Source organism: Lycorma delicatula, chromosome 12, assembly GCF_047948215.1.
Source record: "Lycorma delicatula isolate Av1 chromosome 12, ASM4794821v1, whole genome shotgun sequence".
Lineage (NCBI taxonomy): Eukaryota > Metazoa > Arthropoda > Insecta > Hemiptera > Fulgoridae > Lycorma > Lycorma delicatula.
In genome coordinates this window covers 27,064,177-27,083,709 of record NC_134466.1, presented here as the reverse complement: position 1 = coordinate 27,083,709, position 19,533 = coordinate 27,064,177, and the positions used below count along the sequence as shown (strand labels likewise).

Genomic DNA, 19,533 nt, shown 5'->3' with positions numbered 1-19,533 from the left:
GTAGTTAAAATTGGTTTCCAGTCTTTCATAAGGAGAAAAAATATTTTTCCGGTTCTTAGCGTAACCCCACCAACAGGACTAGAAAGTAACCGTACTTCAATTCCCATTCCATTTTTAATTTTTTTTATTTTATGTTTATTACAGGTAATAGTCACATACAGGTAACAGTTTTGTACGGTGACAAGTACAGTCACACATACAGTAACAAGCGCAATGGCTGTTGGTTGACCCCCACGCCGTAAAATGTTGCATCCATTAAAAAACCGAAATACAAAAATACCGGAAAATGGTTTTAAAATGTTTACCTGAAGAGTATTTGCACGCTCAAAACTACTGTATATCACGTTTAGTATAGTCGGAAATTAGGAAAATTTGTAATCGTTGTTTAATATTTCTTTTTACCTTTCTTCACCCCATTCAAGGTCGAATTTCGAAATATCTAGTAGAAATAATCTTTTTCAATATTTACATAAAAGATTATAGATACCAAAACAAATTGATATCTTCATTTGTACCGAGAAATTCGAAAATAGTAAATTTCATTTTTACTCAAGTTTAACCCTTTAAACTCGAAGTAAAAAAAATCTTTTCTTAGTGTACATTTACACCGATAGAAGAACACGTATACAAATTTTCAATAATTTATCTTCAATAGCTTTTTGCCAGGCAGTGATTTATCAATCGTTCAGTATGGAAAAGTTGCTTTGTATTATAGAGTACCTACCGGCAATGCTTCGCTATTGTTAGATTTGAGTATATACAGAATCATTCACGGGAACCGGATGTTTTTGAAGTGGGTTGTACTCGGGCGTTCGTGGTGGGAGGGGCACGTGGCTGGTGTGTGACGTTGCCTTTGTTCATAGCATTTACATTTTAGTCGTTGAGATGGAGCCGTGGACGCTAGACCAACGCCTGTACGCGTATGACAGTTTTTTGCGAAATGACGAATCCATAACTGCTGCGGTTCAATATTAAAGAAAAAACCAGCGGGTCCCCGACGAACTGAACGAAATCTTGGGTTATCATAACCTATGACACTATTACATTGTGTCTTCCTATACAGATCTCCGGCTTTGACAACATAATTTACCGTGCGTGTTTTGCCTTCACTCCGGAGAACATCGAACGAGTAAGGGAAGCCAATGTCAGAAGCCCACGCCGCTCTATTCAGAGGCATTCAGCAGCGCTTCAAATGAGCACAAGTACGGTAAGACGAATTCTGCATACAGACCTGCATTTCCATCCTTACAAGATAGCCGTCGTGCAGCCGTTAAACGAGCAAGATTTCACGCAGCGATTACAATTTTGTCGACAAATGCTTACCGTTTTTGAAGAAAATGAAAATTTGTTATTGTTAATGAGTGAGGAAGCCCATTTTCATCTGAATGGCTTCATCAACAAACAGAATTGCCGGTATTGGGCAGAAACAAACCTACATCGACTTCACGAGACCACTTCATAGCCCAAAGGTGTGCAATAGGAAAGGTCGGTGTTATTGGACCATATTTTTTTTAACAAAAAGACGCTGCCGTAACTGTAACAGCTGATCGTTACGTTGCGATGTTGAATACGTTTTTCATCTCTGAGTTACGAAACCGGGGAATCGATTTTCAAAATGTGTTATTCCAGCACGATGGAGCTACAGCGCACACAGCGAGGGCAACGATGGCTGTTCTCCGTAACTTGTTTCCGGGACGGATCGTTTCCAGATTCGGCGACATACCTTGGCCCCCTCGGTCCCCAGACTTTAGTAGTAGTGATTTTTTTCTGTGGGAGTTTCTGAAATCGCGTGTGTACGGCAATAAACCGCGTACATTGGAGGACCTAAAGATCGCAATTTGTCATCACGTCACCGAGATTGATGTAGACATGCTGCAAAGAATTGAGGCCAGTTACCGTGAAAGGCTACAAAAATGTATTGCCCAAAATGGACATCACTTGCCGGACATAATTTTTCGTTCATGAGTAAGTAACAAATGCTTTGATTTAACAAGTGTTTCAGTACCAATAAAACTTTTTTAAAGTAAATATTCAAATTTTATGATTATTTTAAAAACATCCGGTTCCCGTGAACCGGAAAGTTGTCGTCGAATATTAGTCGAAATAAATATCATATACCATTTAGCGTATATTTTATGTTAAAATTAAATTTAGTACGCAATGTCTCGTTTTTATTTTAATCCAATACGTAAAAGTGATCCTGATATATAGACCGACTAGTTTATGTGTAGAGTTGGCCAAATGAAGATACTAAAATTTTCTATCGGAGACTTTCTGTTAAAACAAAATACGATGGTGGCTCTCCCATTGGTCGGTCTGTAGCTCGGAGGAACTTCATCAAAGGTCTGTAACGTTTCACCCGTGCGCCCCGATACAGCCCCACCCAATTCTTTTCGATTTTGTTTACAGAAGAGTCGTTATAGGATTCACCAAAATATAAGACTGTACGCGATTGGATATCGAGTTCACCTCAATACGGCCGCTATAATCAAAATAATATAATTATTATTACGCAATAACGTTGTAAGCTAACAAGTAAGTTCAAACACGCTAATGGAAAGTGTACTAAAATAGATAAAATACATAAACATCAATATTGTAAATCGAGTGTAAGACCCCAAACTGTGGGAAAAATTATTTTTTTAATAACTAAAAAATATGTACCATAAAACCACCAAAACAGAGATAAATAAATTATATTTACTCAGCGTAAGTAGATATTAATAGATAATAAGTTGGTCAGAAATGAATTAATAACCGAGAGAACAGTTATAATAATAATGTTCATTCGAGAAAGTCTCACTAAACTTTTCACTGATAAATGGCTCGTTATGAAGAATCGTCAAACAGATAGTATTTTCTTTAAATCAAAATGACCCGATCGGTCTAAATTTTCGCTCAAAAACTCGCTTGATTATATAAATCAGAACAAAATTTTACCGGAAGAAATATATAATTATTTGGTTACGTCAAGAATGCATAATCATGGAAATACGACTCTCCTAATACTTAATTTATGTAAACCTGTAATAATAAATACTATTTTTTTTTTTTTTTTACTAACTGTTTCCTTATTAGTAATTGAAAAGACTGATTTTTAGGTCTATCCTACATAAAAACTGATATCCGGAAAAAATCTTAATTGTGTTGGCACGTAATACATGCAAATATAAATACGCATAGGCAAAATATACGCAAAGAAAATGTTTTCAACGAATAAAGTATCCCTAAAGTAAAATTTACAATCGTTTTGATTTGATTTTAGGGTATGGCTTGATATAAAGATATGAACCCTAGTAATATCACGGGATGGACGGTTAAATTGATGTCCAATATTCACTTGAATTGACCATGAATATCTATAAAATAAGTAGGTAGGGAATACGATAAAGAAAATAGAATGAAAGAAAGAGATGTATAGATCGGTATATAAATAATAAGAGCGAGAGAAAAAAACGAAGAGGATTTTGAGTGAGGGCAATTTATTTAAAGGATGCCTTAGGGAGAACTGTTTAAAAATATTCCCTATACGTAATGCATATCCCATGAGAGATTGAAATAGATACAGACCGACTGACTGGTATAATACGAGTAATGCAGTAATTGAGAAAGTATGCGTTCATTCATTTGTTGTGTATGTATGTATGTATGTGTGCGTTTTAATATCAATGTGATGGTCCAGCGGTGTTATCGCGATAGTTGTTATCACATCAGGGTGGTGCAACAACACATACATACATGCATATACACAAACATATATATAGACACTTCCTCCTAATCAGAACTGGCCCATTACACCCGGCTTTTAGTTCCCCTCTTTCCTTCAGGGTTATAACCCCCAACGACTTCTGATATAGGGTTGAGGGTGTAAGAGAAAATTAACTAACTATACACAGCATGTGGCCAATCGTCTGTACACAAATTACATTTATAAACTGTAATACGAAACAGATATTGCATTATATAACGTACAACATCTACAGGAAAAAAAAAACAGTACATTAAAAAGTACTTTTTCCAAATAATTTACAGTTTCATTTTATATTCACAAGCACTCTTTGAAAATAAAACAATATTATTACTAGTTTATCTTTATATTTTGGTTTACAATACTCTGTATTATATTCACAAAATATTTATCAAACTGCAGTTACCACAAAGCTGGTTGAAGCGTTTTGGATCGGGAGATTTTTATGTCAATAATTCATCTGGCTTTCGTCGTCCAATATCTGAAAAAAGTTAGTGAAATCATGGAACAATTGAGCAAGATCGATACATTAGCAGGTATATCAGTAAAAAAATAAACACTAACCACAAAACAGTTTTTTTCTTTTTCTATTTAGCTTCTGGAACCACCATACGGTATTACTTGATAGGGATGTACAAATTTTGTATAAATTTTCGTGTGGTTAATTGAAACCCAACCACCAAAAAACACCGATATCCACGAACTAGTATTGAAATCCGTATAAAAGTAACAGCCTTCGAAATCGGCTGATTTGCGATGACGAGTTAGCTACTAACACCAACCCGATGAATTGGTCAAAACAGTTTTAAAACGTTTGCAAAAGCCTGGATATAAAAAATTCGATGTTTGGGTGCTACATGCTTAAAAAATCGAGAATTTAACGGATCGAATTTCCATCTGCGATCGTTGCTAAAAAAGAAACGAAATCGAACCGTTTTGGGCAATGAAAATGGATGACGTGCGACAATGGTACCGAAAAGACTGCGGTCGAAGCAAGCTGAAGTTCCGCAAACCATGGCAAAGCCAGGATTGACGCCAAAAAAAGTGACGCTGTATATGGGCTTGGAAAGGTATAAATAATTCCTTCCCGATTTTATACGCAATTACATTAAGTCTCATTAATCAGTTGACAATAAGCAGAGGCAGATTTAATATTGGCTACTTTTTTCCTGTTTAGCCTCCGAAAATCACAGACAGGTAATACTTCAGAAGATGATATGTATGAGTGTAATGGAAGTGTAGTGTACAGTCTCAGGTAGACTAGTTCTGAGATGTACTGTTAATTAAAACCCAAAAACCAAAGAACACCAGTATCCACGATCTAGTATTCAAATCCGTCTAAAAGTAACTAACAAGTAGGATTTCAACGTTGAAACTCTCGACTTCCAAATCAGTAAATTTCTGATGACAACCCGGTGGGTTAATATCAGCTACTTACACCCGGTCAAACTTACGATTCTACTGTTAACAACTTGAAATATTACGTCGAGCATTCGATAAAAAGCGACTAGAATTGATGGATAGGAAAGTTATCGTCTTTCATCACAACTCCAGATCTGTCTTTGACGACCCGTCGAAAAATGAGAGAGAATTTCTGGAATGTTTTGGACCACGCACTATCACACTACCATTTGTTTCACTCTTTATATAGATCTCTTTTAACAGTATAAACCTGACTTCAAAAGCGATATGAGAAAATCACCGATTAGTATAGTTTTCCTTGAAGTTCTACAGCGAATAATATTTGTTTCGAAAAAAGGCAAAAGGTGGTTGATCAAAACGTAACAATATTAGTTAAATAAATTTCAATAAAAACATCCTTGTTTGACCTCTGCACTAAAATACAAATAAACGTTTTTCCCCAACTCATTATTATTAAGAGACGGGATGCATAAAATGCTCAACAAAGGAGTTGAGATGCTTTCAGTTAAAAGTCATGCCTTCTCGTATTTTCCAATCGGTACATATAGGTCATTGTCGACTATTATTTGTAAATTAATTTAACTCCAGGTCATTTATAAGTTGATGTTACGGTTTAACTTCTCTGTTGGGGTCAAATTAATGGTAATTTCTTGGAATTATTTAATCTGAGACTTAATGTCAATAAGTTCTGAACAGTATTTTGGCTGTTTTAAGCGTGTAGATATTTTTGTGCGTGTGTGTGCGCGCGCGCATGTGTAAAAAAAGAAGGGTAGAGATTTAATATTAATCCAACAATCAGTGCAGCTTTCCCGCCACATTGCACTAAACATTATTAAAGAGATAGAAGTGTATGAGGGTAGAATTGAATGAATGAAGAACAGTAATAATAGTAGTAGCAACCGACCGATCAACGGGTGACGACTGGTCCAGTAGTACGTACTCTTACTCGTGCAGTCTACATCATACTTCATTACCCTTAACACATCAACCCCTCTTTTAAACAGACTCATTTCCTAGTATCCCTTTATACCTACAGCTAGAAGCTATATATGTATATAAATGCGAACGTTAACTAAAAACTAACTACCCTAACTAACATATTTTTAATCTCCACTGTTTTCTAGCGTTATATGCGTAAACCAACCCCTATTTCATCGCTAATGATGAACGAATGACCGAATCTGCGTGAAAATAAAACTTCTCAACCACAATGTTTGTCATTTACTACGTGTTTTATATATACATAAAACAGGAACGTAAAATATTCAGGTCCCAAATAAATCTCTACGGAAGTAATAAATACGCAGATAATATAATCTTGAGTTGTATCTTTTGAGATATAATGAACATCTCAGATTGAAAACCAAATGATTTCCCCGTAGAATATTTGGATTAAATATATAAAAACGGAGGAGAAAAGATTATGGAGGTAGAAGAATTTTGTTATTTGGGAAGTAAAATTACTAAAGATGGACGAAGCAGGAGCAATATAAAATGCCGAATAGCACAAGCTAAACGAGCCTTCAGTAACAAATATAATTTGTTTACATCAAAAATTAATTTAAATGTCAGGAAAAGATTTTTGAAAGTGTATGTTTGGAGTGTCGCTTTATATGGAAGTGAAACTTGGACAATCGGAGTATCTGAGAAGAAAAGATTAGAAGCTTTTGAAATGCGGTGCTATAGGAGAATGTTAAAAATCAGATGGGTGGATAAAGTGACAAATGAAGAGGTATTGCGGCAAATAGATGAAGAAAGAAGCATTTGGAAAAATATAGTTAAAAGAAGAGACAGACTTATAGGCCACATACTAAGGCATCCTGGAATAGTCGCTTTAATATTGAAAGGACAGGTAGAAGGGAAAAATTGTGTAGGCAGGCCACGTTTGGAGTATGTAAAACAAATTGTTGGGGATGTAGGATGTAGAGGGTATACTGAAATGAAACGACTAGCACTAGATAGGGAATCTTGGAGAGCTGCATCAAACCAGTCAAATGACTGAGACAAAAAAAAAAAATATAAAAACGAAATAGCAAATGGCAACCCTAAAACTGTACGTTATTCAAGTAATAAAAGATATACCAAAAAGTACAGGTCTGTTGTGATTAAGAAAAAATGACAAGAGGTAGAAAAATTGTATAGTATGATCTAAAATATAAAAATGTTCTTAAAAAACAAAAGAAAAAAAACGGTAATTTTAATCTACAAAAGTAAAAGTACCATAGAACAATTAATTTCATCAAAGCCTCTTTTGCAAATTCTGATTAATTACTAAAGAAAAACATGTGAAGATAACAGAGAGGAGATGAAGATAGAGTTAAGTACTATTTAAGTATCTAAAAAGAGAGATAATTAACACGTTTACGTTTTATTAAGTACACAAAAAGCGTTTAGTCATATCAAACTAGATAAAAAAATTAAAAAACCGTAAAGTGAATTTGAAAGACTGGATAATTAATATAATTTTATATCTCTAAGATACATTTTATCTCATTTTTTAATATATATAATAAAAATAAAAAAAAAAATTCTGTAGAAAGATATTAAAGGATCAGCATAGGAAAAAGGAAAATAAATTGTAAAAAGTGTATAGGACCTGTCTAAGAGTAGATAAACATATTAAGACAATCAGGTTCAGCTAATTTGATAAAAAAAGGTTGCGTAAAACAAAATCTGTAGAAGAAGAAGATTTAAATATTTATATATATATATGAACAGATATATTCATGAAAATATAATAATTAATAAAACTTAGATTAAAATTAACACAGAACAAAAGGAATAGAAAATAGATACTAACGAATCCAATGACACATGAGAAAATTCTAATTAGGCTATCTGGTAAAAAAAATTGTATATAAATTTTGTTTTTTTAGATTTTAAATCTTATATTCCTATAATTTCTAAATACGTTTGTATCATTAAACGCGGTTTATTTTTTAAATAATTTTTTTTTTTTTTTTGTCTTCAGTCATTTGACTGGTTTGATGCAGCTCTCCAATATTCCCTATCTAGTGCTAGTCGTTTCATTTCAGTATACCCTCTACATCCTACATCCCCAACAATTTGTTTTACGTACTCCAAACGTGGCCTGCCTACACAATTTTTCCCTTCTACCTGTCCTTCCAATATTAAAGCGACTAATCCAGGATGCCTTAGTATGTGGCCTATAAGTCTGTCTCTTCTTTTAACTATATTTTACCAAATGCTACTTTCTTCATCTATTTGCCGCAACACCTCTTCATTTGTCACTTTATCCACCCATCTGATTTTTAACATTCTCCTATAGCACCACATTTCAAAAGCTTCTAATCTTTTCTTCTCAGATACTCCGATCGTCCAAGTTTCACTTCCATATAAAGCGACGCTCCAAACATACACTGTCAAAAATCTTTTCCTGACATTTAAATTAATTTTTGATGTAAACAAATTATATTTGTTACTGAAGGCTCGTTTAGCTTGTGCTATTCGGCATTTTATATCGCTCCTGCTTCGTCCATCTTTAGTAATTTTACTTCCCAAATAACAAAATTCTTCTACCTCCATAATCTTTTCTCCTCCTATTTTCACACTTTAAAATAATTTTAAAGACAATAAATTTTATTCTTTTAATTATTTCAAAACTTAATTTTATTATTCGTAGAATTATTACTATATAACACAATGGCTTTTAATATTATTAATACTTAACTTTATTAGCTTAGAAGTAAATTGTGTATATATATATTTTTTTCTCTCTCTCTCTTTCACTCTCTGTGTGTTAGTGTGTGCAAGCGTGCTCTTATAATATATATATATATATATATATATATATATATATATATATATATATATATATATATATATATAATTATCCCAATTATAAAGTTGCGACATGAGCTATTTTAAATTAAATCATAGAAGTACGATTACCAGTAAAATGTACTGAGAAACTGAGAAAAAAAGAAAAGACGTGCCAGTAAGCAAAATAATTTATAGTAGTCTTGCAGAGATTGATGTCGCAAAAAAAAAAAAATAAAAATATCAAGAATTAAAAGAGTTCCTCTACCCTGATAAAGCCTAATTCACAAAAAATTCGAGTTTAAACGCTTAAGTCAAAATGAGAACTTTCCTTTTTAAGTCTAACAAAAATAAATTAACATATAAAAAACGTGCTGTTGGAAAAAATTAAATAAATTACAAAAATAAAAAACTGTTTAAAGAATTATAAGAAATAATTTATAATTTCAATGATTTTAGAGAGAAAATCTTTTTGTAAAAAATTTGGTGTCCCTCAGAGCTCTGTACTAGGTCCTGTGCTGTATTCATTATTCATTGCGAACCTTCTAACCCTGGATGGTTGCATGGTCGCCACATCTGCCGATGACACGGCTATCCTTGCCGTAAATGAAGACTTTAAACTAGTCTCATGGGAGCTGCAAACGGTATAGGACGTCTGCGCATGGCATAAAAATTGGAAGATTATTGTAATCACGATAAAATGAAGCACGTCGCAATCGCTACGAGAAGAGGTGACTGTTCCAGTGTGAACAAGGCTTGAGTCTTGATCCCACATTCAGAGAGTGTACGATACCCTAGGGCTTCACTTAGATCGGCGTTTGACCTGGAAGTGAAACGTGAGGATGAAAAGAAAACAACTGAACGCGAAGTATAGGAAAGTGCGGAGAAACTCACACCTCACCGTTGTCCGATAAAGTTCTGATACACAATGTTATCCTACGACCAATCTGGACTTACGGTGTAAAGGTTTGAGGGACAGCAAGTAATAGTAACTTAGATATCACACACTTTCAAAACAACGTAACGAGCAATTCCAGAGGCGCCATGGTTCACGCGGAATAAAGAGATTCACGAATATCTGGAATCTCTTAAGCTTTCGGTGGTTCGTGAGGTTGTGAGATAGCAGTGTTAAATATGGACAGTGTCCTATGCCACCCTGTGCGTGTCATCGGGTGCACCTCCTATTGACCTAATCGCAAAAAAAGAGGATGGAGAGGGCACAAGGCAAGCCAGAACAAGAAGTCTAGGATGCTGTTTATAATATCTGGCAGGAAAGATGGTCGCAAGAAGGTGTGGGTCGATGGACGAGAACCCTCATCCCCAACATCAAGCCATGGTTGTCGAGAAAATTTGGTGAGGCTGATCATCACCTATCGCAGTTTTTTACAGGACATGGTTCCTTCAATAACTACCTATACAAAATAGGCGAGAGAAGAGCCAATTTGCAACTACTGCAACGAGATAGATGATGCTGGGCACACCTTTTTTGAGTGCAATAGGTGGGATACACTTAGACATAGTAAGGCACTCACAGGTATAACTCCAGAGACAACAATTGAATACATGCTAAGAAGCGAGTTAAACTGGAATAATATTGCTAGTTTTGTTAGACAAGTTTTAATACAGAAATACTCCGATGAGAGAAGACAAGGTGTTGGCTAGAATAGGACTGGGTGGTCAGCCTTGCTGGTGAGGTCCAGCATGCTGCGGTGTGTTGGCATTGATGAGCCACCAAGGACTCCACGGGTAACAGCACACTGAATACCCGGCACCACGTCACGACACTTGGTGTCCAAAAGAGCAATAATAATAAAGAACTCTCAAAAAGAGCTAACCGGTAGGCCGACCTGCCATGCCGGTATATAGCCGGTAGGTGGGGAGGCCTATTTGAGTTTAAAGACACTCCCCTGGGTGGCGTAATACCAACAAGTCGGTCCGGCCCAGAGGAGCTGATAGAAAAAAAATTGTTAAATATGAACAATGTTTAGACAATTACGTCAACCACTTAGCGATCGATCTGATAACAGTGGGGATGTCCGTTGGTTGTAACGTCTCCACGTGCTTGACTTAGGGGCTACTGAATGAATGTTGCAGTTACTATCGCCAAATCCAGTGATGTTATTTTAGTTATTATTTTATTATTGTTAATAGCTAAGTTGTTTTTGTTCTTTGTTCGATTAGCTATCGCTTAATTTTTTTTTTTTTTTAAATGTTTTTATAACTATGTTGGCAGACGTATTTTTTACTAATGAAATTTTGGTAACTTTTATTACGGATTGACTTATTCTGGAAGTTCCTTAAGAACTCCTTATCATGTACGTATTATAAACGATTTACTTATGGTTCCATTTAAAATGCCGATTGTAAATTTACTAGTTGTGGAACAAAACAATTTTTTTTTTAAATTATTAGCAAATGACAAAATTTAGTAGAGCTTTAAGTAGCATTTATAAGAAAGCTACCTGTTGTGATGGGTACTAAACGATTCGACTTCCGGAAAATTTCGACCTATCTTCGCGACCCCAAAAACACCGTCAGTTCAAATGTTTATATATAACTACAGGATAACTCCTGTAATTTTGCACCAATCACTTTCAAATTGATACATAAAATATAACGATCCAAAATCACAGTCGAGTTCGTTAATGGGCAAAATCGAGCCATGGGTGGAAATGGGGAGGGGGGCTTTTTTCAAAAAAACAAAATTTAGCTATAACTTTCTTATTAAATAAAATATCGAATTCGTTTAAAATTCCTACCATTCTTTGGATAAGGACCTAAAACGTATCAAAATAAAGTTTTTTGATATCACCAACTATTACCTAAAAATTTTAACTGAAACAATTTTTGTTGGAATTATAAAAATATAGGACTTGTCGTATGCTAAACAAGTGAAACTTTTTTTCACGTGCAACAATTGTATTGAGTAAATTTGAAGTTTTTCTTAACTTTAAGGTAGAAATCATTTTTATTCCCTAACACCGGTGAAATTTACCTCCGCCTTCCGGCGTGCCGAAAGGGATTTTTTATGACGTCTATTTTTTTTAAATATAAAAGAACACATTATTTTGAAAAAATAATTTTTTTTCAACATCCGTACATCAGTCTATTTATTATGAATTCTTTTTTTCTTAACAAAAAGACAAACTACACAATCGATGTTTTAGTATGGTACATTTTAATAAAAAAATGCTATTTTCTAACAAGCCTCCAATGAATAACAATACTAGTTAATTCTTTTTGACAGTCAATCAGTTTTTTACTCTTAGTAGTACATATATATATATATTACACACACAATGTGCTGTCACTCTCTCTTATACTCGCTCTCTTTCTTGACGCGCACACTCTCACTTCTTCATAAACACAATGAATCACATGCACACAAGCTAGACGCATTTACGATACAATAGTGATAACACAAGGGTTGCTTCGTTTCATTGTGGGTGGTATAGAGCAGAAGGTTATAGTATAGTGATTATATAAAACAATACAGAGTATCCAAAGCGCATGGGTGGCACGCGTTTTGCCTACCCTACCCCTCTTAACACAACAAACCAGCCGCTGTATCTCTCCTTTTATACATAGGCCCGTAGTATATTAAAGATCTACACTTAACGTCACCCTAAAAGCTTTGTTCTCTACTCTATAGCCGATTCAGCATTTACTACACAAGTAACTCTTAGCGGAGTGGCTCTTGTCAAAGTTCATGTAACACTATGTCGAGTCGTGTCACCTCTCCGCACCGTCTATTTATTGTTACGCCCCCTCTCTAACGTCACATTCGATGAGTTCATTTCACCTCCTTTCTGTACTTTACCTACCGCCGATCCTTACTCGTTATTTTACGTCCTACGTTCCTACAAAATATCCTTCCTAACCTTTTCTAGGTTATTATTGCGTATACCGGTAGATGGCACTTCAATGACGCTATCGTTTACACAGGCGTGTTACGTACAGGATACGTAGATGGAGCACCCTTAACAACCAGGTGGTCCCTTTTTAACAAGTAATGGACATATGTCGATAATTACAGTAAATGTTTAAAAAAAAAAAATAAAAGGAAGCAAGATTGTCGAGAAAGAATCGCAACTATAAATAAGAAATTTGTTTTTTTTAATTTTGTAAAATTAAACGCCCCCGTCAAAATTCCGTGATTTCGTAGATTTTATTTTTACAAAACCGGACACAAATACGCAATAACGAGTTAACCATTAAAAAGAAAAAATGAAAATTTTATGTTAAATCATTTTTATATTCAATTTGGAATTATAAAAATTTCGCTATAATTATTTAACCCAAATATACCGTATAAAAATTCTTGAATATATGATTTACAAGGTGTTCCATATAAAACGCAACCCAATCTTATATTGCTAGGTATTGAAATAATAAAAAGGTATGTGTAAATGTAAATGTAATTTTTATTATTACCATCCATTACCTTACATTTAAAGTAAATGTTGGAAGTGGCCGCCATCTTCTTGAATAGAAGCTTCAATTCTTTTTACAGCGTTTCTTGCAACTTTTTTCAAAGTTTGTGGCTGGATATTTAATACAGCTTGTTCAATATTGACTTTCAATCGTTTAAGTGTTCATGGTTTGTCGCTGTAGGCTTTTTCTTTGAGGTAACCCCGTTGAAAAAAATCCGCCGCAGTCAAATCTGGAGATCATGCTGGCCACAAGCCTCGACCGATAACACGATTACCAAAGAATTCCTCAACGAAATCAGAAGTTCAACCTGCGTAGTGCGATGTCGCACCGTCATGTTGTAGCCAGCAGTGTCTGTCTTCCTCTTCCAAGAGTGCGATTAACTGAAATAAAATATCCTGATATCGTTCTGCATTAATGGTGTACTCGAAAAAAATAGGACCGATTATTTTCTTCCGCGATATCGCGCACCATAAATGCAGAACACCCACAATTACACCCGCGATATCGTAATTGTTTTTCATGATAAACGTGGGGTTTTCAGCACTCCAAATTCTACTGTTTTGGCTGTTTACGTAGCCATCCAAATGAAACCGTGCTTCATCTGTGAAAAATAACGAATCCATAACATTAATTCCCTCACGCAGAAATCGACGGAACCGTTATCAATATTGTAGCCGTTTTTCTTTGTCGGGCTCAAGAAGTCGATGAACCGTTTGAATGCGATAAGGTCGTAATTGTAATCGTTTGGTCGCCCGATGAACAGTTGATTTAGACAAATTAATTTCAGCAGACAAACGTCTGATCGATTTATTTGGCGAGGCGAGTCTTTGATTTTGATCGGTCTTTGATTTTAGTGACTGTATCTGTATTCAAAACTGACGCAGATCTTTTGTGTTCCTTGTTATTAACAGAACCGGTCTCTCTAAATTTTGCAACTAATCTTAATACTGATGTTTTGTTAGGAGCTGGTTTATCTGGGTACTTATAGCGAAAGAAATCTGCACGGCAACTGCTGATTTCGTACTGAAGTACGACTCAACAATGAAAGCACGATCATCTAGCGGAAACACAATCTTGTCTCGAGCAATACACTGAACGTTATGATTGCATTGTTGTTACTATCGGTAGTGTTTTACTGCGTCGCCGCGATGTTCAGATGTTGGGCGAGTCCATTTCAATAACGAGTAAGGGAGTAAGCTTGACTTTTGAAATTTCATGGATGAGTGATTGATGGTTTGCGTTTTATATGGGACATCCTGTATTTAGCGCTAATTTAGCTAAGTTCTAAACTAGCGACATCTGAAATTTTTTCGGAAAATTACAAACATTTAATTAGCTAGTGGTAAGTAGGTTTACACTGCTGATATATATATATATAAGCTGACAACAAAGTTGTTATAATATTCTAGTATTGATTATTTATTCTTTATAATTGTAAAATAATGGTACACGAAAAAAAATCTTTAAAATAATTTCTGCTTTTGCACCTCAAAAATCACTTCCCAAGAATTTTTTTGATTTGTTTCGTTTAGTATGATGTTAAACGGAAAAAACTAAAACAAAATACATGACAAATTTACAACCAACAAAAAGTTACCTAAGATATGTTTTTATGGTGAGGAGGTGAATTATGATGAATTTTTTTTATAATATTAAAAGTAACAAAAAATAATTATTTTTTCTTTAATTAAAAAGTCGATATTTTTATATTATGGTTGGTTTCCCCAGCCCCAATATTGTCCCCCAAAGTATTTTTTTCGGCCACTTGTTCTGCTACTACTACTATGCTTAGAAAAACCTTTTTTTTAAATTTTTTTAAATTTAAATATAGTGATTTATTAATTATTATTAACCTTCGATTGTACATTTTTCTTTCAATAAATAATAATTCAACAATAAAAATAAAAATTAAAAAAAAAAAGAAAAAAATATCTATAGTTATTAATGAAATAACATTTTTTATGTACTTTTAATTTTAAAAAAATGTGTCAATGTAATTAGGCGCATAATGAAGTCATGTGGTGTCCATATCACTTTTTTTCTCTGTGAAATTGCATCTAAGATCTTGTGATTCACAATATCTTAATGAATGTTTCATTTCAGGCGTATTTTTATGTTCTTGATGTATCGGTTTTCATGATTTTATTTTTTTTTTATATGATGTTTATATTGTTGTGATACTTGTTTTCTTGAGTTTTTCTTCTTTTGTATTTGTATATGTGTGTGACACTTTTCTTTGTATGTAGTTTCATAATCTGTTTTCTGTATCTTGATGTACGGTGATGTATCTTGTTTGCTGTTGATTTTCGGCGACTGATGTGTTTTTTTGTGATATTCCTATTATGATGCGATTGCACTCTCACATATGAGTGTGTGAGTCGACGTGTCTCCCCTTCCAGAAAGAATGCTTCACTAGCGGTAGGAAGGGTGGATAACCAGGGATGGCGGTTGATTCGGTAGTGCGCAGGATTATATAAGCATATTAATAACATCTTGCGACACCTGTTAGCGAGCCTGACACTGCTTAGCCGTCCGTAAATGGGAATCCCCACCTCTTAAAAAAAAAAAATTCACAGTATAACGACCTTCCAAAACGATATCGTGAAAGGATATTAACGACTTCTGATTTTTATGGCCTTTGAAAATCAATTACGGTTAGTTTCTGTGCTGAATAACCGTGTTTAAATTCACAAATTGAAATTTTTGATTTCGATAGTGAGAGTCACCGAAAATATAATTCCTGTAATATCTTGCACCGTTTATCCTGAATAAAAAATGATAAAAACTTGCGCAATGCTCATTTTCTCCTGTTTTAATAAAAAAAGTTATTTATTTCGAACGATAACGAAATTTGCTAGTAAATAATACTGTTTCCCGACTATCATTGTAATTATTTACTAATGGTGCCATCTGTTGCAATTTCAAGTAATTTATTAAATAATTCCTGCATGCAAATGTGTATAATACAAATAGTATATACGAGATGCGACAATAAAGTAATGAGACTGATGTGAAAAAAAAATGTTGCTTACCGTTTTAGTCATGTTTAGTGTTGTCTCCTTCAAAGTAGTTCCCTTCTGCCATCGATGGCAACATTTCTGGAACTTATCTTCTGTATTATCCTCCAAGGCCCTCGTACAGCTTTTTGGACATCTTGTGTTGTTTAAAAATGGTGTCCCTTGACCGCCATTTTGACTCTTGGAAATAGAAAAAAGTCGTCGCACGGAGCGATATCTGGTGAATAACGTGGCTGTGGTAGTACTGAAATTTGTTTTGAGGTTAAAAATTGCTGTACTGACAGAGCATTATCGTGATGCAGAATCCAATTATCAGCAAAGTTGGCACGAACTCGAAGAATTCGTTTACGAAGTCTTTCTAAAATTTCTTTGTAGAAATATCGGTTAACTGTTTGTCCAGGAGGCACCCACTCTTTATGAACGATTCCCTTGGAATCGAAGAAGCACACAAGCATGCATTTCACTTTTGACTTTGACATGCGAGCTTTTTTTAGTCTGGGTGATCCCTTTGAGCACCATTGCGAACTTTGGCGTTTTGGCTCTGGATCGTATTAAAAAAACCAACCTTCATAACCAGTGATAACACGGCTCAACAAATCTGGATTGATTTCCGTTTGCTCTAACAGATCGGCTGCCACATTTTTCCGTGTTTCTCGCTGTTGTTGTGTGAGATTTTTGGGGACCATTTTTGCACAAATCTTTCTCGTACCAAGATCTTCAGTTAATATTAAACGAACCGTTTCTCGATCGATGTTGAGTTCTTCTGCAATCATTTTCACGGATGATCTTCGATCAGATCGTACGATTTCACGCACCCTGATCAAGCTGACATCTGTCCGTGAGGTTGATGGTCGTCCACTGGGGTCTTCATCTTCAACATTCGTTCAGCCTTCACGAAAAATTTTATGCCGCCGAAAAACTTGAGCTCTTGACATAACCTCCTCTCCAAAAGCCTTCTGAAGCTTACCATAAGTTGTCGTCGCGTTTTCACCCGATTTAACGCAAAAAGAAATGGCATTGCGCAATATTTTGTTGTTTCATTTCTGTGACGAGAGATACAAACACGTGTTCACTTATTACAGCACAACTCACAACTGAGCAGTTGATCAATGTGCCGCTTGGATTAGAAGTAGCTTATAGACAAAGGTCAAAGATGGTGTGCCTACGCAAGCTGCAGGGTTGCCACATCTTGCAAAGAAAAATCAGTCTCATTACTTTACTGTCGCACCTCGTATAAGTACATTAGTAATGGTTTTTGTTTTAGGAACGGTTAAACCTAAACTAATTGATTTAATAATTTTGGTATAATAGCTTATGCATTACGGAAAGTAATTTAAAATTTAATAAATTTGATATGAATTGAGGGATATATTTAGGGGTTATCCATTCTGAAGTAGTTCAACCTAATTCTTATTACATATTGCTTACCTAAATTATAATTATAATAATTTTTGAAAAAAAATAAAAATATTCCAATTCAAAAAATTTTAATTTTTATACATTTTTGCTTTTGCATTTTTTCTTGTTTCTTTAAAATATATACGTGTACATATATTTTTATCTTCCTCTCCTTTTCTAAATCAGTTGTAAGCAGGTTGGGAACAGTTTTAAAATAATAAATGGTTATCATAATAAATCTATATCTGTAAAAAGAGAAGTTATAAATTTATTTCAATAAATTTTACTTATATTGTTTTAGAACTAAGTTGGTTTTTAAAATTATATTTTTCTAAATAAACCATTATTATAATTAACTTTAATTAAGACTAAATAAAATGAATACAATTTAAACCCTTTATCGGAGGAGTATAAAACAATTAAGTATTTATTTTTTTCTTTTAACGTATTCTGTACTATTGTTATTTAAGTTGGTTTTACCTATGATAAGCCATAATAACTTAACAAAATATTAATTACGCAATGATTTTCACGCTGGCTTGCAAAACTGTTGCTTATTATACTACCTAGTTATTAGGTGTAATAATGACAGCACGGCACTGTTATAAACGACCTGACTTGAGATACCAATCTCTACCAAAAATTTCAAATTTATTCTTAAGAATATCAATTACACCGAGTGCATCAGTAGAAAAACTTAGGGTTCAAGTGATCTTCCGTTGCCTAATTTGTTAAACCAGTTATATTAGACATTGGATCTCATCATTTTAAGCCACCAAAAATGCAGATATTTTACTGTTAAAATCATTCCTCTTCAGAGGAAGAGACCCTTCATGTGAGGATTTCGGTCGCCACACCACCCCCTCCGTACCTAGCGCTTTTGGGCTTTTCCGGAGGTCATTTTCAGTACCTCGGCAATGACATCTTTCAGCCAAGCCTAAGCCAGGATGCCACCGATGCGAATTCCACAAGCGACATTCCCACCGGTGTACTACTAACATAAACTACAAACAAAACGCATCTAGCCAAGTCTCAAACCAGACTGAATGAGTTTCTAAGAACGAAGGAACTGAACTCTACCTACCCGAAAGGTAAAAATGAGTTCGACACACAACGAATCATAAAACGCAACACAAAAACAATAAAAAAAAAAAAACATAATAAATAATGTAATATAACATAAAAAACGAAAAACAAACAAATCTATAACCAAACTGAAACAAAAACAATAAAACCAAACATAAACACAAAGAAGGAAAGTCCAAGAGAACATCTTCAGCGATCCTTTTTTTCGCCAAATATGCAATAAAACTTTCTATGCTCGCCCATTCTTGGCTTTTCCAATTAACACGAAGATCAAGTTTCGACCCAATAATATCAAGCCGAAAAATGGTCCCCGTGCGCCTTAAATCGTATCTAGCACATTCATATATCACACGATAAGCATCGTCCAACAATCCACATACCAGAGTCCGCCAGGCTGAATTTCCGTAGTCTTCCCAAAAGCGCCACAAGATATAAAGTAAAAAAAATTTAGATTCGGAGGAAACAATTATTGATTAACGCAACTCTTTTCTCAAACGTTTTAGTTACGTGAAAACCATAAAAAAGTTTGAGAATAAAAATTAATTCAATGTAATAAAAAACTGAAAATAAAGTTGTTATACTTTTCTGGCATTGTTTATATATTCTTATATCGTCGAAAAATAATTACACATGTAAAACCTTTTAAAA

General features: G+C 34.4%; 1 long non-coding RNA gene across 2 annotated transcripts in view; it reads right to left on the bottom strand.

Annotated features, from left to right (window-relative positions):
• Nucleotides 1-19,533, bottom strand: part of LOC142333035 (uncharacterized) — a 127,239-nt gene that overhangs the window by 30,580 nt on the left and 77,126 nt on the right. Inside the window, exon 3 of one of the 2 annotated variants that reach the window (XR_012758494.1) lies at nucleotides 17,934-18,044. The exons of the other annotated variant lie outside the window; for it this stretch is intronic. This is a non-coding gene — a long non-coding RNA (uncharacterized LOC142333035). Of the gene's footprint in view, nucleotides 1-17,933; nucleotides 18,045-19,533 lie in introns of those variants that run through there. 2 annotated transcript variants of the gene reach the window in all.